Genomic DNA, 16,323 nt, shown 5'->3' with positions numbered 1-16,323 from the left:
CTTCCAGTTTGGCTGAAATTCTTAAAATCAAGGCTAAGCTTAGTATCAAATACAAAAAAGCTGAGCAAGCTCTTTGTATCTGAAACTAAGAAGCTTGAATTAGAAAATTCTGAACTCAAAGAAAAAGTTTTAAAACTATCCAAAGATGTTGAGTCATCTTCTGGTTCAGAAAAGTCTATTCCAAGCTTGAACAATATTCTTAAAGAATATGACTTGAGTTTCAGGAAGTTCTTATCTAGAGGTATTGGTAGAAGTCAACTTGCCTCTATGATATATGTTGTTAGTGGAAACAAGAGAGTTGGCATAGGTTATGAGGGTGAAACCCCATACAAACTTGAACCTGTAGATGATATGAAAATCACATACACTCCCATGATATTAGGCTCACTTCACATGCTAAAATCTTTCACATTACACACACTGTAATACGGTGAACTAACTTTAAAGAAATGCTGTGGTAAGCAAGAGTCGCCACCGACTTTTATTTTATCCAATTGGAAAGACAAAAAGAACATGAAAGACCTTTTAAAAGAGATTGAGTTCGGGGGGTAGGTTATACAAAGGGACGGTGTAAGCACCCTTTGTATCCATGGTTATCCATGGGCTCTTAATTGCTTAGCTCACTTTTGAATGTTTGAATTATTTGAAAGTAAGTGTAGTGTGTGAATAGGAAAAAGATTTGTTAAGGACTTTAGCTTGTAAATAAGCGTGGCCTTTTTGAATTGATTTGAAAAGGAGGTGTGAAAAGCATTTTGAATTTTGAATTGAATGTGAGCAAGCATTTAAGAACACCTACCCTAAGATTGTCTTTTTTGTTCTTTAAGTCTTTCGGGCGAAAGGGTCTATCCATACCATGAGAGGGCAGGAAGTCTTTCAATTGGATGTTGAATGGTCATCGAAGTTATCGTTTGCCACAAGACTGTCCCTTGCCATAAAGAGGGCAGGTAGTCTAAGGGAAGGATATAATAGTCATTTTTAGGCAACAGGCGAGGATACCTTAGCAATATGGACAATCATCATTTTTTTTCCGAGGCAGCATCGAGGGACATAATCTCATATGATGATTTTCAATCTTTTAAAGGCAACCTTGCTTTTAGGTATCCTCGGAGTCGAGGGACTTGACTATTTTTTAGTATAATTAGAGGCAACAGGCAACAGGCAACAGACAACAGGCAACAAGAAGGGTTACCCTAAAGGTGTGTGGGTTCACAATCACGTGATTTAATTCAATTATATTATCTTGTAATTAGGTGATTCTAGATTAATTATAGGCTTGCACTCCCTAGATTACTAACCATGGCAGAAAATAAAACAGTTAAAATCCTACGCTATTACAATAAACACCTGCGGGGCTGGGGGAAATTAAAAGGCGGAAAATAAACCTAATCTATTATAATAAAACCCTTATAGGGTAACAGAAAAATAAAGGCAGAAAATAAGAGAGAACAATAATTAATTTACACATCTTGAGCCTTCGTCGCTCCTTGATCAGCCCTGAAAAATTAAGAAGAGAAAAGGTTAGTGCATTATAGATCTATTGATTAATTACACAAACCCTAATTGGTGCAAACAAACCAAGTAAAATAATTAATTATATAAGTAACTATTTTATAAAATTATTACATAACAAAAATAAAATGTTTAAATAAATTAAAAATAAAAGGGAAAGGTTTTTGAAAAGATTCAGGGCAAACCCTGATTTTTTTAGGGAACAAGGTTTTAAAAAAACAACTAAGGCTATTAGGGTTTCTAAATGAATCGAGGTTAACAAACCTAAAAATTATTTATTTAATTGAAAAAAAGATATGTGCAAAAAAATTAATCTTTAAATGTTAAAGAAATAGTTTTTTGATGAAATTATAAAAGAATCGAGTTTTTGATTAAAAAAAATAAATGTCAAAATGCAACATTATTTAGTTAATATACAATTTTTAGAAAAAATAATGAATGAGTAAAAGAAAAAGAAAATAATTCAGGAAAAAAAGAAATATGTAATTAAAAAAAAACTAAAAAGATTAAAAACTTAGCTTCGATTCTGTGTGCTGATTCCTTGATGGTGCATGATGGAATTGAGTGTCTGGGCCCTTGGATCTAGGATAGGAGAGATCTTGATGGCTGGAATGATGATGCCTACCGTGCGCGTTGATTGACAAAGAGCACTGGATCTATGATCATGAAACTGATAAAAATAAAACTGCGTAGCCTGGGGATCGAACCCATGTTTTGGAGGTTGCTTGCATTGTATTCTCGCCACTTTTGCTTCCTATGCTATCTGTTTAATACATCATCACAATAAAACAAAAACAAAACGTCTAAGTTAATGGAAAGGATTGGTCAACACGGTGGACCCCACTGCGCGAGTGAACCAATGGTATATAGAGAGAGGGCTGGGCTGAATCGTTGACCACCGAATGGGGGCTTGCCATGTGTGCGGATAGGGGTTGAATAGCTGACCAGCAAATCAAACAGCCACACGTGCTGCGCCCTTTCATTATATTCTTCCTGAAAACCTGCAATTAAATTAGCTAGGAAACTGCTTGAATTTTGCTACAGTTTGGCTACGCCAATTTTGTAGCAAATACCTGCCATTCGCCAACTTGCAATGCCTCAGAAGTTGATTGGTGTGATCGGTTGTCCTTGAATCCTTTTGAAATTTGTTCTTTACCCGTGCCCTAATTTTGATATTTTTGGAGAGTTTTCTAGGGCTTTGTGAGGCAAGGTTTTTCGTCCCCTTGATGCTGAATGGTCTTGAGTATATATAGATGAGAGAATTAGGTTAGAATCTTAAGGAAAGAATCAATGCTTGATTGAAAAAGAAATTGATTTTGATTCTTGCATGAAATCTTTCCAAGTTTATCCCCAATCTATTTTCTACATATTTCCACGTGAATTTGGCCATATGGGATGAATTTGGACTTGTTTTAATGAATGGAAAATCTTACATGATTTAATTTGATTTATTTTTATTTTATTTGATTTATATTGGATTTAAGTAAATAAATCCAAAAATAAATACAATAAAATCATAAAATAAGAATCAAATAGTATTTGGGCCGATTTTGATCTCAAAATCACGTGGGTAATCCATAATCCATGGTCCATTACTTAAAAACACAGAATTATTCACTTGGGATTTCATGCATTTTTCAATTTTTTGGCCAACTTCTGACTGTCATAACTCATTCAATATTGATCGTATGGAGATGATCTAGGACTTTTTGGAAAGCCCCAGATGTCCTATATAAGCCACTTTGGAAGCTTTTTTCCATTTGAGGATTTTATCTTGATGATATGGCTCCTGACAAAAAACAGCTTTTTGCGAGCTTCTAGAAAGACCTGTAATGTTTTGATCCATATCTCTCAAATGAAGCATTTTTGGACTTGGCTTGTGATAGACAAAATTGTAGAGAATTCAATTTCCTTCAAAATGAGGTTTTGACGGGAAATTTCTGATGTTCCATGTAAAAGTTATGGTCGGTCAAAGTTCTGTTGACTTTCTCTTATGAACCCTAATTTAGCAACTTTGTACTCTTGTGGATTTTCGATCTTTCCTTGATGAATCATGATCAATCCTTGATCAAATGATGAATGATACTTCAAAATGAGGATGTTGACCAAAAATCAGGAATTTTGACTGTATTTTGACCACAGTTGACTTTTAGGTCAAACGAGTCGCCTATTGATCATTTGAGCAGTTGACAGAGCAATCCTATGAATCAGAGCTTGAAAATTGGCATGAGGACCCTTTGAAGCATATGAGAGGCCATGGGATTCATTTGAGGTCTTAGAACTTGATTTTACTTTGAGAAATACAAAACCCTAGTTTAGAGGTTGTTGTTTAGGAGAGAGACTGCATGCTTCATTCTTGTGTATCTTTGAGCATTTGAAAGTCAGATGGAATGAAATATGAATAAATATGATGGGCAAATTTTGGGGTATGACAACTTCCCCTGTTCAATCTTCTTATACCTGAGGATGTAGATTGGCTTGTGTGTCTGTCGGAATCTGAAGGTAGAAGAGGATTGAACACTAGAATACCCAGGAATTTGCCCTAGCTGAAGCAGGGACTTTTGCCGAAGACAGGCTTAAAGATGCCGTCCAAGTGTTGGAAAATATGTATGCGACAGGCTTAAAGATGCCATTTGATCTGGATAAATATGAAAGTCAGAATAAGTCGTACGTTAGACTATATCCGAGCTTGAAGTACTGAAAGGCGTTTGAAGGAGATGGGCTTGAAGATGCCATCAGATGTTTGTTTGATTGATTTGAATGTCGATCGTCTCAGTACTGTTCGTAGTAACTGAATTAGACCTTGGAAGGATGATCGTGTCTACACCATTCGTGATGATAGAATTAGATCTTTGAAGGTTGATCGTGTCAGCACCGTTCGTAGTAACTGAATTAGATCTTGGAAAAATTTTGATTACTGCCAAGGGACTGATGTAGATGTCATTGCTAGGGGGCTAATATGATAAGGGCCAACTGATCATCGCCAGGGGACTAACATGATAAGAAGGATTTCGATTACTGCCAGGGGACTGATGTAGATATATCATTGTCGGGGGACTAATATGATAAGGGCCAACTGATCACCGCCAGGGGACTAACATGATGAGAAGGATTTTGATTACTGCCAGGGGATTGATGTAGATATATCATTGTCGGGGGACTAACATGATAGGGAGATAACTTAATACTGCTCGGAGACCAATGTAATAAGTTGTAGTTGTACATCATCGCCAGGGGACTAACATGATAGGAGTAGATCTTGGTTACAGCCAGGGGACTGATGTAACATATCATTGCCAGGGGACTAATGTGATATTTCACTGTCAGGGGACTAATGTGATGAGAGTTTGATATGAATGATTATCAGAACGAATATTCGTGCAGATTGCTTTTGGAGAAGAAAATTTGATTTTGATGATATTCGTCCGCTCGGGAGCTTACCTGAAAAACAAAATTAGAAGCATGCAATGTCATGATGCATGGTATGTATTTGTGTAATGATTGATTATGAATGATGTATGTATGCAACATATTATCGACGATGATAGTAAATCATAGAATAGTCTGGCGGGGAAAATAAATCTCTGACTGTTGTGAAGAATACAGAGTATAAGTCTTCTGTTTTAGTAGGAACTCCCGCTCCATGCTCAAGGATACTCAGCAGGGGATCTTTGACTTCTGCTTGGGGAAAGAAGTAATTTGAATGATTGATCTGGACATACCCTGACCGGGGATAAGAGAGATGAATAACCCTGTATGGAGAAAAGAAAAATATCGGGGAACTGGCAGAGTCGAAGATGTAAACTTCGTAGGGGAGCTAAATCTCTGTTGGCAAGAGAACATTTGAAGATATCTTCTCGAGGACTACTCTGTGGGGATATGATCCTGTGAAACTGACACTATGAGAAGGCATGGATGCTTTGAACGTTGCCCCTGTTAGAACAAGATTTGTTCTTATCAATTATCTTAGTTTTGATGATAACAATAATATGAATTTTGCTTAAGATAATATGGTACTCTAATCCAATGCAATTTCCCTTTCAGGAAATATATATAAAGAGTACGCATAATTCAGCGCTCAGAAGTTGTGTCTCAAATGGTTCAGCATGCAACATCAGAACATGGTCTGGCAAGACATCAGAAGATGGTCGAAGCAGAATCAGAACATGGGTCTATGGAAGCATCAGAAGAACATGAGATCAGAAGCACTGAAGATCAGAAGATGGTATCACGCAACAGAAGCACTTCAAGATCAGAAGATCAGAAGATGCTATGCACCAAGCTGTTTGACTCTGATGATATTCAAACGTCGTATTCACAAACATCAGATCAGAAGGAAGTACAGGTGGCAGACTACGCTGACTGACAAAAGGAACGTTAAAGCTACTAAAGGCAACGTCAGTAGACACAGCGTGAACAAGGCTCGAGGTAGTTGACAAAAGCGTATAACATTAAATGCAATGCTGTACGGAACACGCAAAGCATTAAATGCACTCAACGGTCATCTTCTCAACGCCTATAAATATGAAGTTCTGATGAGAAGCAAGGTTACCAATTCTTAACAACTCTGAACGAAAATAAACTTGCTGAAACGCTATTCAATCAAAGCTCAGAATCTTCATCAACTCACTACATTGCTGTTGTAATATCTTAGTGAGATTAAGCTTAAACTATAAGAGAAATATCACAGTTTGTGATTATAGCTTTTAAGAAGCATTTGTAAACTCTTGAATAGATTACATTAAATTGTAAGGAACTAGAGTGATCGTGTGATCAGTATACTCTAGGAAGTCTTAGCAGTTGGCTGAGCAGTTTGTAACTAGAGTGATCAGGTTGATCAGTAGACTCTAGAAAAGTCTTAGAAGTTGTCTAAGCAGTGTTCCTGGAGTGATCAAGTTGTGATCTGTAGACTCTGGAAGACTTAGTCGTGGACTAAGTGGAAAACCATTGTAATCCGTGCGATTAGTGGATTAAATCCTCAGGTTGAGGTAAATCATCTCTGCGGGGGTGGACTGGAGTAGCTTCGTTAACAGCGAACCAGGATAAAAATTATTGTGCAATTTATTTTTATCGTCCAAGATTTAAAGTCACACTTATTCAATCCCCCCCCTTTCTAAGTGTTTTTCTATCCTTCAATTGGCATCAGAGCGCCGGTTCTAAGGTGCAAGCACTTAACCGTGTTTAGAAAAGATTCAGGAAGAGAAAAACGCTTCATTTAAAAGATGGCTGGTGAAACTCCGACAAATCCACCTGCATCTACATCTGGCTCTGCTGAGCAATACAACGGTAACAATGGTTATACAAGACCGCCGGTATTTGAGGGTGAAAACTTTGAATACTGGAAAGATAAACTGGAAAGTTACTTTCTTGGTCTAGATGGTGATCTATGGGATCTTCTGATGGATGGTTACAAACATCCAGTAAATGCCAGTGGCGTAAAGCTGACAAGGCAAGAAATGAATGATGATCAAAAGAAGCATTTCAGGAATCATCATAAATGCAGAACTGTTTTGCTGAATGCTATTTCTCATGTTGAGTATGAGAAAATATCAAACAGGGAAACAGCCTATGATATATATGAATCCTTGAAAATGACTCATGAAGGAAATGCTCAAGTCAAGGAGACAAAAGCTCTTGCCTTAATCCAGAAGTATGAAGCCTTCAAGATGGAGGATGATGAAGACATTGAAAAGATGTTTTCGAGATTTCAAACTCTGACTGCTGGATTGAGAGTTCTTGACAAAGGATACACCAAGGCTGATCATGTGAAGAAGATCATCAGAAGCTTACCCAGAAGATGGGGTCCTATGGTGACTGCATTCAAGATTGCAAAGAATCTGAATGAAGTTTCTCTGGAAGAGCTGATCAGTGCCTTGAGAAGCCATGAGATTGAGCTGGATGCAAATGAGCCTCAAAAGAAAGGTAAATCTATTGCATTAAAATCTAATATCAAGAAATGCACTAACGCTTTTCAGGCCAAAGAAGAAGATCCTGAAGAATCAGAATCTGAAGAAGAAGATGAACTGTCCATGATTTCCAGAAGGGTAAATCAACTCTGGAAGAGCAAGCAAAGGAAGTTCAGAGGCTTCAGAAGTTCAAAGAGATTTGAACATGGAGAATCTTCTGATGACAGAAGATCTGACAAGAAGAAGGTCATGTGCTATGAATGCAATGAACCAGGACACTTCAGGAATGAATGTCCAAATTTTCAGAAGGAGAATCCCAAGAAGAAGTTTCATAAGAAGAAAGGTCTTATGGCAACCTGGGATGAGTCAGAAGATGATTCAGAAGATGAGCAGGCTAACTGTGCGCTGATGGCGACAGAAGATGACGGATCAGAATCTACATCAGAATCAGATTCTGAAGAGGTATTTTCTGAACTTACTAGAGATGAGTTAGTTTCCGGATTAACTGAACTTCTGGAATCCAAGTCTCAGATTTGTATTAAATACAAAAAGCTGAGAAAGCTATTTGAATTTGAAACAAAGAAGCTTGAATTGGAAAATTCTGAATTGAAAGATAAACTTTTAAAATTATCCAATGATGTTGGATCTCCTTCTAATTCAGAAAAATCCACTCCTAGTCTAAACCATATTCTGAAAGAATATGATTTAAGTTTCAGGAAGTTCTTATCTAGAAGTATTGGCAGAAGTCAGCTAGCTTCTATGATATATGCCGTATCTGGAAACAAAAGAGTTGGCATTGGTTATGAGGGTGAAACCCCATACAAACTTGAACCTGTTGATGAAATGAAACTCACATACAAGCCATTGTATGATCAGTTCAAGTATGGCCACTCTCATGATATTAGGCACACTTCACATGCTCAAAGTTTTCACATAACACACACCAAAAAGCATGTGACACAACCTAGGAAATATCATGAAACTCACATCAAGAATTATCATGCTGTTCCTCCTATTGCTTATAATGTCAAACCCAAGTTCAATCAGAACTTGAGAAAATCTAACAAGAAAGGACCCAAGAAAATGTGGGTACCTAAGGATAAGATTATTCCTATTGCAGATATCCTTGGCTGCAGGAAGGACAAAGCACAACATGTCATGGTACCTGGACTCTGGATGCTCACGACACATGACAGGAAGAAGGTCTATGTTCCAAGACCTGGTGCTTAAGTCTGGAGGAGAAGTCAAGTTTGGAGGAGATCAGAAGGGCAAGATAATTGGCTCTGGAACTATAAAGTCTGGTAACTCTCCTTCCATCTCTAATGTACTTCTTGTAGAAGGATTAACACATAACCTCTTATCTATCAGTCAATTGAGTGACAATGGTTATGATATAATCTTTAATCAAAAGTCTTGCAAGGCTGTAAATCAGAAGGATGGCTCAATCCTATTTACAGGCAAGAGGAAGAACAACATTTATAAGACAGATCTGCAAGATCTTATGAGTCAGAAGGTGACTTGTCTTATGTCTGTTTCTGAAGAGCAGTGGGTCTGGCACAGAAGATTAGGTCATGCTAGTTTGAGAAAGATTTCTCAGATTAACAAACTGAATCTGGTCAGAGGACTCCCTAATCTGAAATTCAAATCAGATGCTCTTTGTGAAGCATGTCAGAAGGGCAAGTTCTCCAAACCTGCATTCAAGTCCAAGAATGTTGTTTCTACCTCAAGGCCATTAGAACTCTTGCACATTGATCTGTTTGGCCCAGTCAAAACAGCATCTGTCAGAGGGAAGAAATATGGATTAGTCATCGTAGATGATTATAGCCGCTGGACTTGGGTAAAATTCTTGAAACACAAGGATGAGACTCATTCAGTGTTCTTTGATTTCTGCATTCAGATTCAATCTGAAAAAGAGTGTAAAATCATAAAGGTCAGAAGTGATCATGGTGGTGAATTTGAGAACAGATCCTTTGAAGAATTCTTCAAAGAAAATGGTATTGCCCATGATTTCTCTTGTCCTAGAACTCCACAGCAAAATGGAGTTGTAGAACGAAAGAATAGGACTCTACAAGAAATGGCCAGAACCATGATCAATGAAACCAATATGGCTAAGCATTTCTGGGCAGAAGCAATAAACACTGCATGCTATATTCAGAATAGAATCTCTATCAGACCTATTCTAAATAAGACTCCCTATGAATTGTGGAAGAATAAAAGGCCCAACATTTCATATTTCCATCCTTTTGGATGTGTATGTTTTATTCTGAACACTAAAGATCGTCTTGGTAAGTTTGATTCCAAAGCTCAAAAATGTTTTCTTCTTGGATATTCTGAACGCTCAAAAGGCTACAGAGTATACAATACTGAAACATTGATTGTGGAAGAATCAATCAATATCAGGTTTGATGATAAGCTTGGTTCTGAAAAACCAAAGCAGGTTGATAATTTTGCAGGTTATGATATTGACATATCAGAAGTTGTTGAGCCAAGAAGCAATGCATCAGAAGCAGAGCTTCTCAGAAGCAAAGAATCTGAAGATCAAGTATCAGCTTCTCTGGACAATCTAAGCATTTCTGAAGAACCATCTGTCAGAAGATCATCCAGACTCATCTCTGGTCATTCAGAAGATGTCATTCTTGGAAAGAAGGATGATCCAATCAGAACAAGAGCATTCCTTAGGAACAATGCAGACTGTCAATTAGGTCTTGTATCTTTGATCGAGCCAACTTCTGTTGATCATGCTCTAGAAGATCCAGACTGGATAATTGCTATGCAAGAAGAACTGAATCAGTTCACAAGGAATGATGTTTGGGACCTTGTTCCTAGACCAGATGGATTTAATATAATTGGTACAAAATGGGTCTTCAGAAACAAGCTCAGTGAGAAAGGTGAAGTGGTAAGGAACAAAGCCAGACTGGTGGCTCAGGGTTATAGTCAGCAAGAAGGGATTGACTATACAGAAACCTTTGCACCAGTGGCCAGGTTAGAGTCTATTCGTCTATTAATTTCTTTTGCCACTCAACATAACATCACTCTCTATCAGATGGATGTTAAGAGTGCCTTCTTAAATGGTTATATAGATGAAGAAGTTTATGTCCATCAACCTCCTGGTTTTGAAGACTCTATGTCTCCGAATCATGTGTTTAAACTAAAGAAATCATTATATGGATTGAAGCAAGCTCCCAGAGCTTGGTATGAACGCTTAAGTTCTTTCCTTCTAGATAATGGTTTCACTAGAGGAAAAGTGGACACTACTCTCTTTTGTAAAACCTTTGAAAAGGATATTTTAATCTGTCAAATATATGTAGATGATATTATTTTTGGAACATCTAATGCTACACTTGGAAAGGAGTTTGCTAAGTCTATGCAGGCTGAGTTTGAAATGAGCATGATGGGAGAACTCAAGTATTTCCTTGGTATACAAATAAATCAAACATCAGAAGGAACATATGTTCACCAAACCAAGTATGTGAAGGAACTTCTGAAGAAGTTTAATCTTCTGGACTGCAAAGAAGCCAAAACTCCTATGCATCCAACATGCATCCTAGGTAAGGATGAGGTAAGTAAGAAGGTAGATCAGAAGTTATACAGAGGTATGATTGGATCTCTTCTATATCTGACTGCTTCTAGACCTGACATTCTGTTCAGTGTTTGTTTGTGTGCTAGATTCCAATCAGATCCTAGAGAATCTCATTTAACTGCTGTTAAGAGAATTCTAAGGTATCTGAAAGGTACTACTAATGTTGGCTTAGTTTACAGAAAATCTAAAGAATACAACTTAGTAGGATTCTGCGATGCTGACTATGCTGGAGACAGAATTGAAAGAAAAAGTACTTCAGGAAGTTGCCAATTTCTTGGAAGTCATTTGATCTCTTGGTATAGCAAGAAGCAAGCAACTATTGCTCTATCAACAACAGAAGCAGAATATGTCGCTGCTGCTGGCTGTAGTACACAGATGCTCTGGATGAAGAGTCAGTTGGAAGATTATCAGATATTTGAGAGTAACATTCCTATATTCTGTGATAACACTTCTGCTATATGTTTATCTAAGAATCCTATTCTTCATTCAAAAGCTAAACATATTGAGATTAAACATCATTTCATAAGGGACTATGTTCAGAAGGGTGTTATATCTTTAAACTTTGTGGATACAGACCATCAATGGGCTGATATCTTTACAAAACCCCTGGCTGAAGATAGGTTTAAGTTCATTCTGAAGAACATCAGTATGGACTTATGCCCAGAATGAGAAGATGAGAAGTTCTCATGTATGAATATCTTCTGAAATGAAAATGATTTTTTTTTTTTCAGAAGTTCTGATTGAAATCGTTTAGAAATTATGATTCGGTTATTACTAACGTTTCATTGTCTAAGTTGATTCAGAACCTCTTTTAAAGCAAAACAGCTGTTACGTTTTATCTTGGGATGGTAAACCTGTCGTTACTATTCATGGATAAACGTGCGTGCAGTTGAAGGGACGCCGACCATAGGTAACTGTGCTAGTCACTTCATCTGTCCTTATTATTTCTCCTCTTTTCACGCAACATTAAATGTTTTTCTTAAATTGCTTCACTTTATTTTCTTTTAAATACTCTTCAAAATGGTTTTTGGTCTCCTATCTCTTTGTTTTCCTCTTAAAGTTTTTTTCTTCTCTCTCTCTCTCTCTCTCTCTCTCGTTTTTCACTTCTTCTCTCAAAACCTAGCGTTCACCCTAAGCCTGTTGTAGCTCCATGACTCAAAGGCGACAGATCTCTGATTATCAATGAAAAGTTTCTTTGATTTACATTCCAGTGATTCTGTTTGTCGTTTTATACATCTGAATCTTTTTAAATATTCTTTTTGATGTTATGACAAAAAGGGGGAGAAGATAAATGATAAATGATTTGATTAAATCTATCAGTTGCTGGGTAAAAAGGCTCCCACACATTCACTAACAAGAACTGCAAGTTCTATATGGTTTAAGTGTTTTGCAGGTACAGAGAAGTGAAGTGAATCTTCAGAAGCAAACACCAGAAGCAAAACCATAAGAAGCGTTATTCTGTAAAAGGAATAAGCTCTTGGAAACTGAAGCAAGCTGAGTGCTGTCAAGCTTCAGAGATCAGAAGCAAGAAAGAAGAATGAATCAGAAGCACTGATAATAGAATTTGAATATCATTGTCTATCCTGTTCTGACAAAATTCTATTTGCTCTGATACATATAATGTTATGGCTCTGATACATTATTTGCTCTGATACATTATTTCAGCCTATATGGCTCTGATACATATAATGTGTTCAAACATACATTTTATGTTCTAACTCGTTCATGCTGACTTTTGTCGTTTAGTTTTTGTTCTGTAACATTTCAGGATGTAGAGATGCTCTGATGATGCTCTGGTACATTCAACAATGTTCTGATACAAATCTAGCATGAAGTGATGATTGGTAGACATTCAAAGTTCTGAAGCTATCCGAGGGAAGCAGAAATCAGAAGATGTGAATGTTCTAAAAGATCCAGAAAACTCAAGTTCTGAAGCTGTCCTGAATGGAAGCAGAAATCAGAAGCTGTGAATGTTCTGAAGATCAAAGAAATTCAAGTTCTGAAGCTGTCCTGAATGGAAGCAGAAGTCAGAAGCTGTGAATGTTCTGAAGATCAAAGAAATTCAAGTTCTGAAGCTGTCCACGATGGAAGCAGGAATCAGAAGCTGTGAGTGTTCTAAGGATCTAAAGAAATTCAAGTTCTGAAGCTGTCCAATGGAAGCAGAAGTCAGAAGCTATGAATTCTCTGAAGGCAGAAGCTTATATGATCGTCTCTACCGAAATAATCAGGGAAGTCTTTTATCAAAGTTCTTCGAGTATTTATTTCAGGGGGAGATTATTTATCTCAGGGGGAGATTGTTAATCTCAGGGGGAGACATATTCATATGCTTATGCTATAGCTGTGTAATTTGTCTTTTGCCGTCTACTCTTTCTGATCGCAAATTCATATCATTTATATATGTTTTTGTCATCATCAAAAAGGGGGAGATTGTTAGAACAAGATTTGTTCTTATCAATTATCTTAGTTTTGATGATAACAATAATATGAATTTTGCTTAAGATAATATGGTACTCTAATCCAATGCAATTTCCCTTTCAGGAAATATATATAAAGAGTACGCATAATTCAGCGCTCAGAAGTTGTGTCTCAAATGGTTCAGCATGCAACATCAGAACATGGTCTGGCAAGACATCAGAAGATGGTCGAAGCAGAATCAGAACATGGGTCTATGGAAGCATCAGAAGAACATGAGATCAGAAGCACTGAAGATCAGAAGATGGTATCACGCAACAGAAGCACTTCAAGATCAGAAGATCAGAAGATGCTATGTGTCATACCCCAAATTTGTCCTACCATTTATTTTATTTGGCTTATACTTCTCATCTCATGTACATACCCCCATTAGATCATTAACATAACTCATGCATTCATCAGCTTTGGGATCAAGGTTTAAAAGGTTAAGGTCTCCCTATAGCTTTGAGGTTCTATCTCAGATAAGCTTGTCTCAACTGGTTTCTCGGTGTGCATTAAAATGCGTGTTATGGTCGATTCATAGACTTCTTCTTCTTCAAGTTACAAGGTGCGCGCATCCATCAAAAGTTTGACTGAAGATCGCTGAGTTAGGGTTTCTTACTCGTGGTGTTCAAGTTTGTTAAAGTACATCAGCAAAGGTCAATTGGATTTCATGTCAAGATTGTTACTATGTGCTTCAACTCTTATATTCTTCAAAGACTCCTCAAGGCACTATTGGTATGATGAATCGAAATACAGCGCAAGCAGTGGCAAAGATATGAACTTGTGGATTCGTTTTCATTTGTTTATGGTTGGTAATATGAATTGATTTGGGTTAGTCATTGAAGTTGAACGTTCATTAATAATGTAAGATGGTTCAAGGTTGTGAAATTGATTCAAGGGATCCCATAAAGTTGAATTAGTGTTCAGGATTAGTTGGTGAGATCAAGGTCCTCAAACATGATTTGGTTCGATCATTCATGAGAACTATGAATTACTTGGAGTTTAAGTTGCAAAAGTTAAAGGCAATATCATTCGAGTCAACATTGTTCAATTTCAAATACTCATTCAATAATTCATACAAGTGGATAGGAGGAATTACATGGCATAATCACGCGTGGATAATTCAAGTTGATTTAAAAGGGAAAACCATGTTTGCTACCCAACAATCCAAGGTTCATTACAAAGATCATCATCAAGAATCGCACATGAAAGTCCATTTCAATTCACCCTAAGCTCACATGAAACAAGTCATACATTCCACACCAAAAGCCATTATCTAATTCCATTACAAATTCAATGTGTCTTGTTACATGTTTCAGGACCACCCACTTTGAAACCCCATTTCAATTGTCATTACATACATTAAAAAGTTCATATAAAAACATATACAAAAAGTCAATAGAACTTCCTAGATCCCTCTGTCCTGATCTTCAAGTTGTCACCGCCACGGTTCTATCTTTGTCATCCTTGCTTTCATGATCATCTTGTCTTCATGTATACCACATTGCCAAGCATACTTCAATTTCATGTGCAGCAGCTACCAATTCAAGCCCACAACACTGCACTTACACGTGACTGAACGAATTGGTTCCTCGACACAAAATAGATCCTCAATCAACCTGCAAGAAAGAATTGCATCAGAACGGAAAATAATGGGTCTTTGAGTCAAGTACAGCTCACAGCAAGTTCCAATTACCCAACAAACATACCTTGATCCAGTATATGCTAAAATTACAAATGAAAAATCTGCAAGTGCAAAGTTACAAACAGTTGGGAAACAATGTCCCTGAGTTACCACAACAGCAGGTTCTTGAATCCCAACTTACCAATTCAGCACTTCGCAGTATACAGGGCCCAAAACCAGTGTTGCTGCCATATTCAAATACATACACATTTACCTCATTCAACTCGCACAGGCTGCAACATAAGAAACAGTCCCTGCCCTATGCCAAAAGGAAACCCCGACAGTTCGATATCTAACCCCTTGCAACCAATTCAATTCCTAACTATCAGCTAACCTAATGCTCCCTAATTCTTAACCCAACAGATCTTATCCATACCATTTAACTAACCAGAATTTATGTCTTTAACCTCTAACCAACAGAACTTAAACTTCTAATCGAGTTTTAGAATCTCCCAGGCCATAACTAACTTCTGTAACCTGTAACAATTCTCGACCAAACTTCTCATAACTAAACTTCCAAAAATTCAGTTACAAAAACCCTAACAGAATAACAAACTCAATCCTAACTGTCCAGCAAACCATAACAGTTATAACCAACTATCCCTAACCATTTTTCAAACTAACTTCTATCCGATTCTAACAAACTCCTAACAACCAAACTAACTTCCAAAAATTCAGTTACAAAAACTCTTCACATCATAACAGAACTAACCACAGCTATAACAGAAAAAAATTGAGAAAAGTGGAACTAACCTTCGATCCCTATAAAATCAGAACCATCAAGCTTTAGAGGCTCTCTCTCCATCGATCTTCATCTTTCACCCTCTCTGAAAACCTCGAATTTCTTCCACCTTCATCATCTTCAGACTCTTCAGCCACTTTCCACTTCACTTCTCACTCTCTCCCATTCATCTTCATCCACACTTCACCAACCTTCTCCTCCATCACCATTCTTAGTATCACCTCCTATCTTCACTATCGTTCTCCACCACAATCCCTCATCGTCTTCAATCTTCACAATCTTCACTCTCACTCCCCTTCACCTTGCTTCAATTCAGTTTTCATCATCTCACCACCTTACATCCCTGCAAGAAAACGATACAAAAGGAATTCAGAATCACTCATTTGTTCTTCGATGCTCCAATTTCACCATCTTCTTCAATCTTCTATCCAATCTCCAGAAAATCCCT

This window comes from Vicia villosa, unplaced genomic scaffold (genome assembly GCF_029867415.1).
Source record: "Vicia villosa cultivar HV-30 ecotype Madison, WI unplaced genomic scaffold, Vvil1.0 ctg.000327F_1_1, whole genome shotgun sequence".
Classification (NCBI taxonomy): domain Eukaryota; kingdom Viridiplantae; phylum Streptophyta; class Magnoliopsida; order Fabales; family Fabaceae; genus Vicia; species Vicia villosa.
This window is presented reverse-complemented; position numbering follows the sequence as displayed.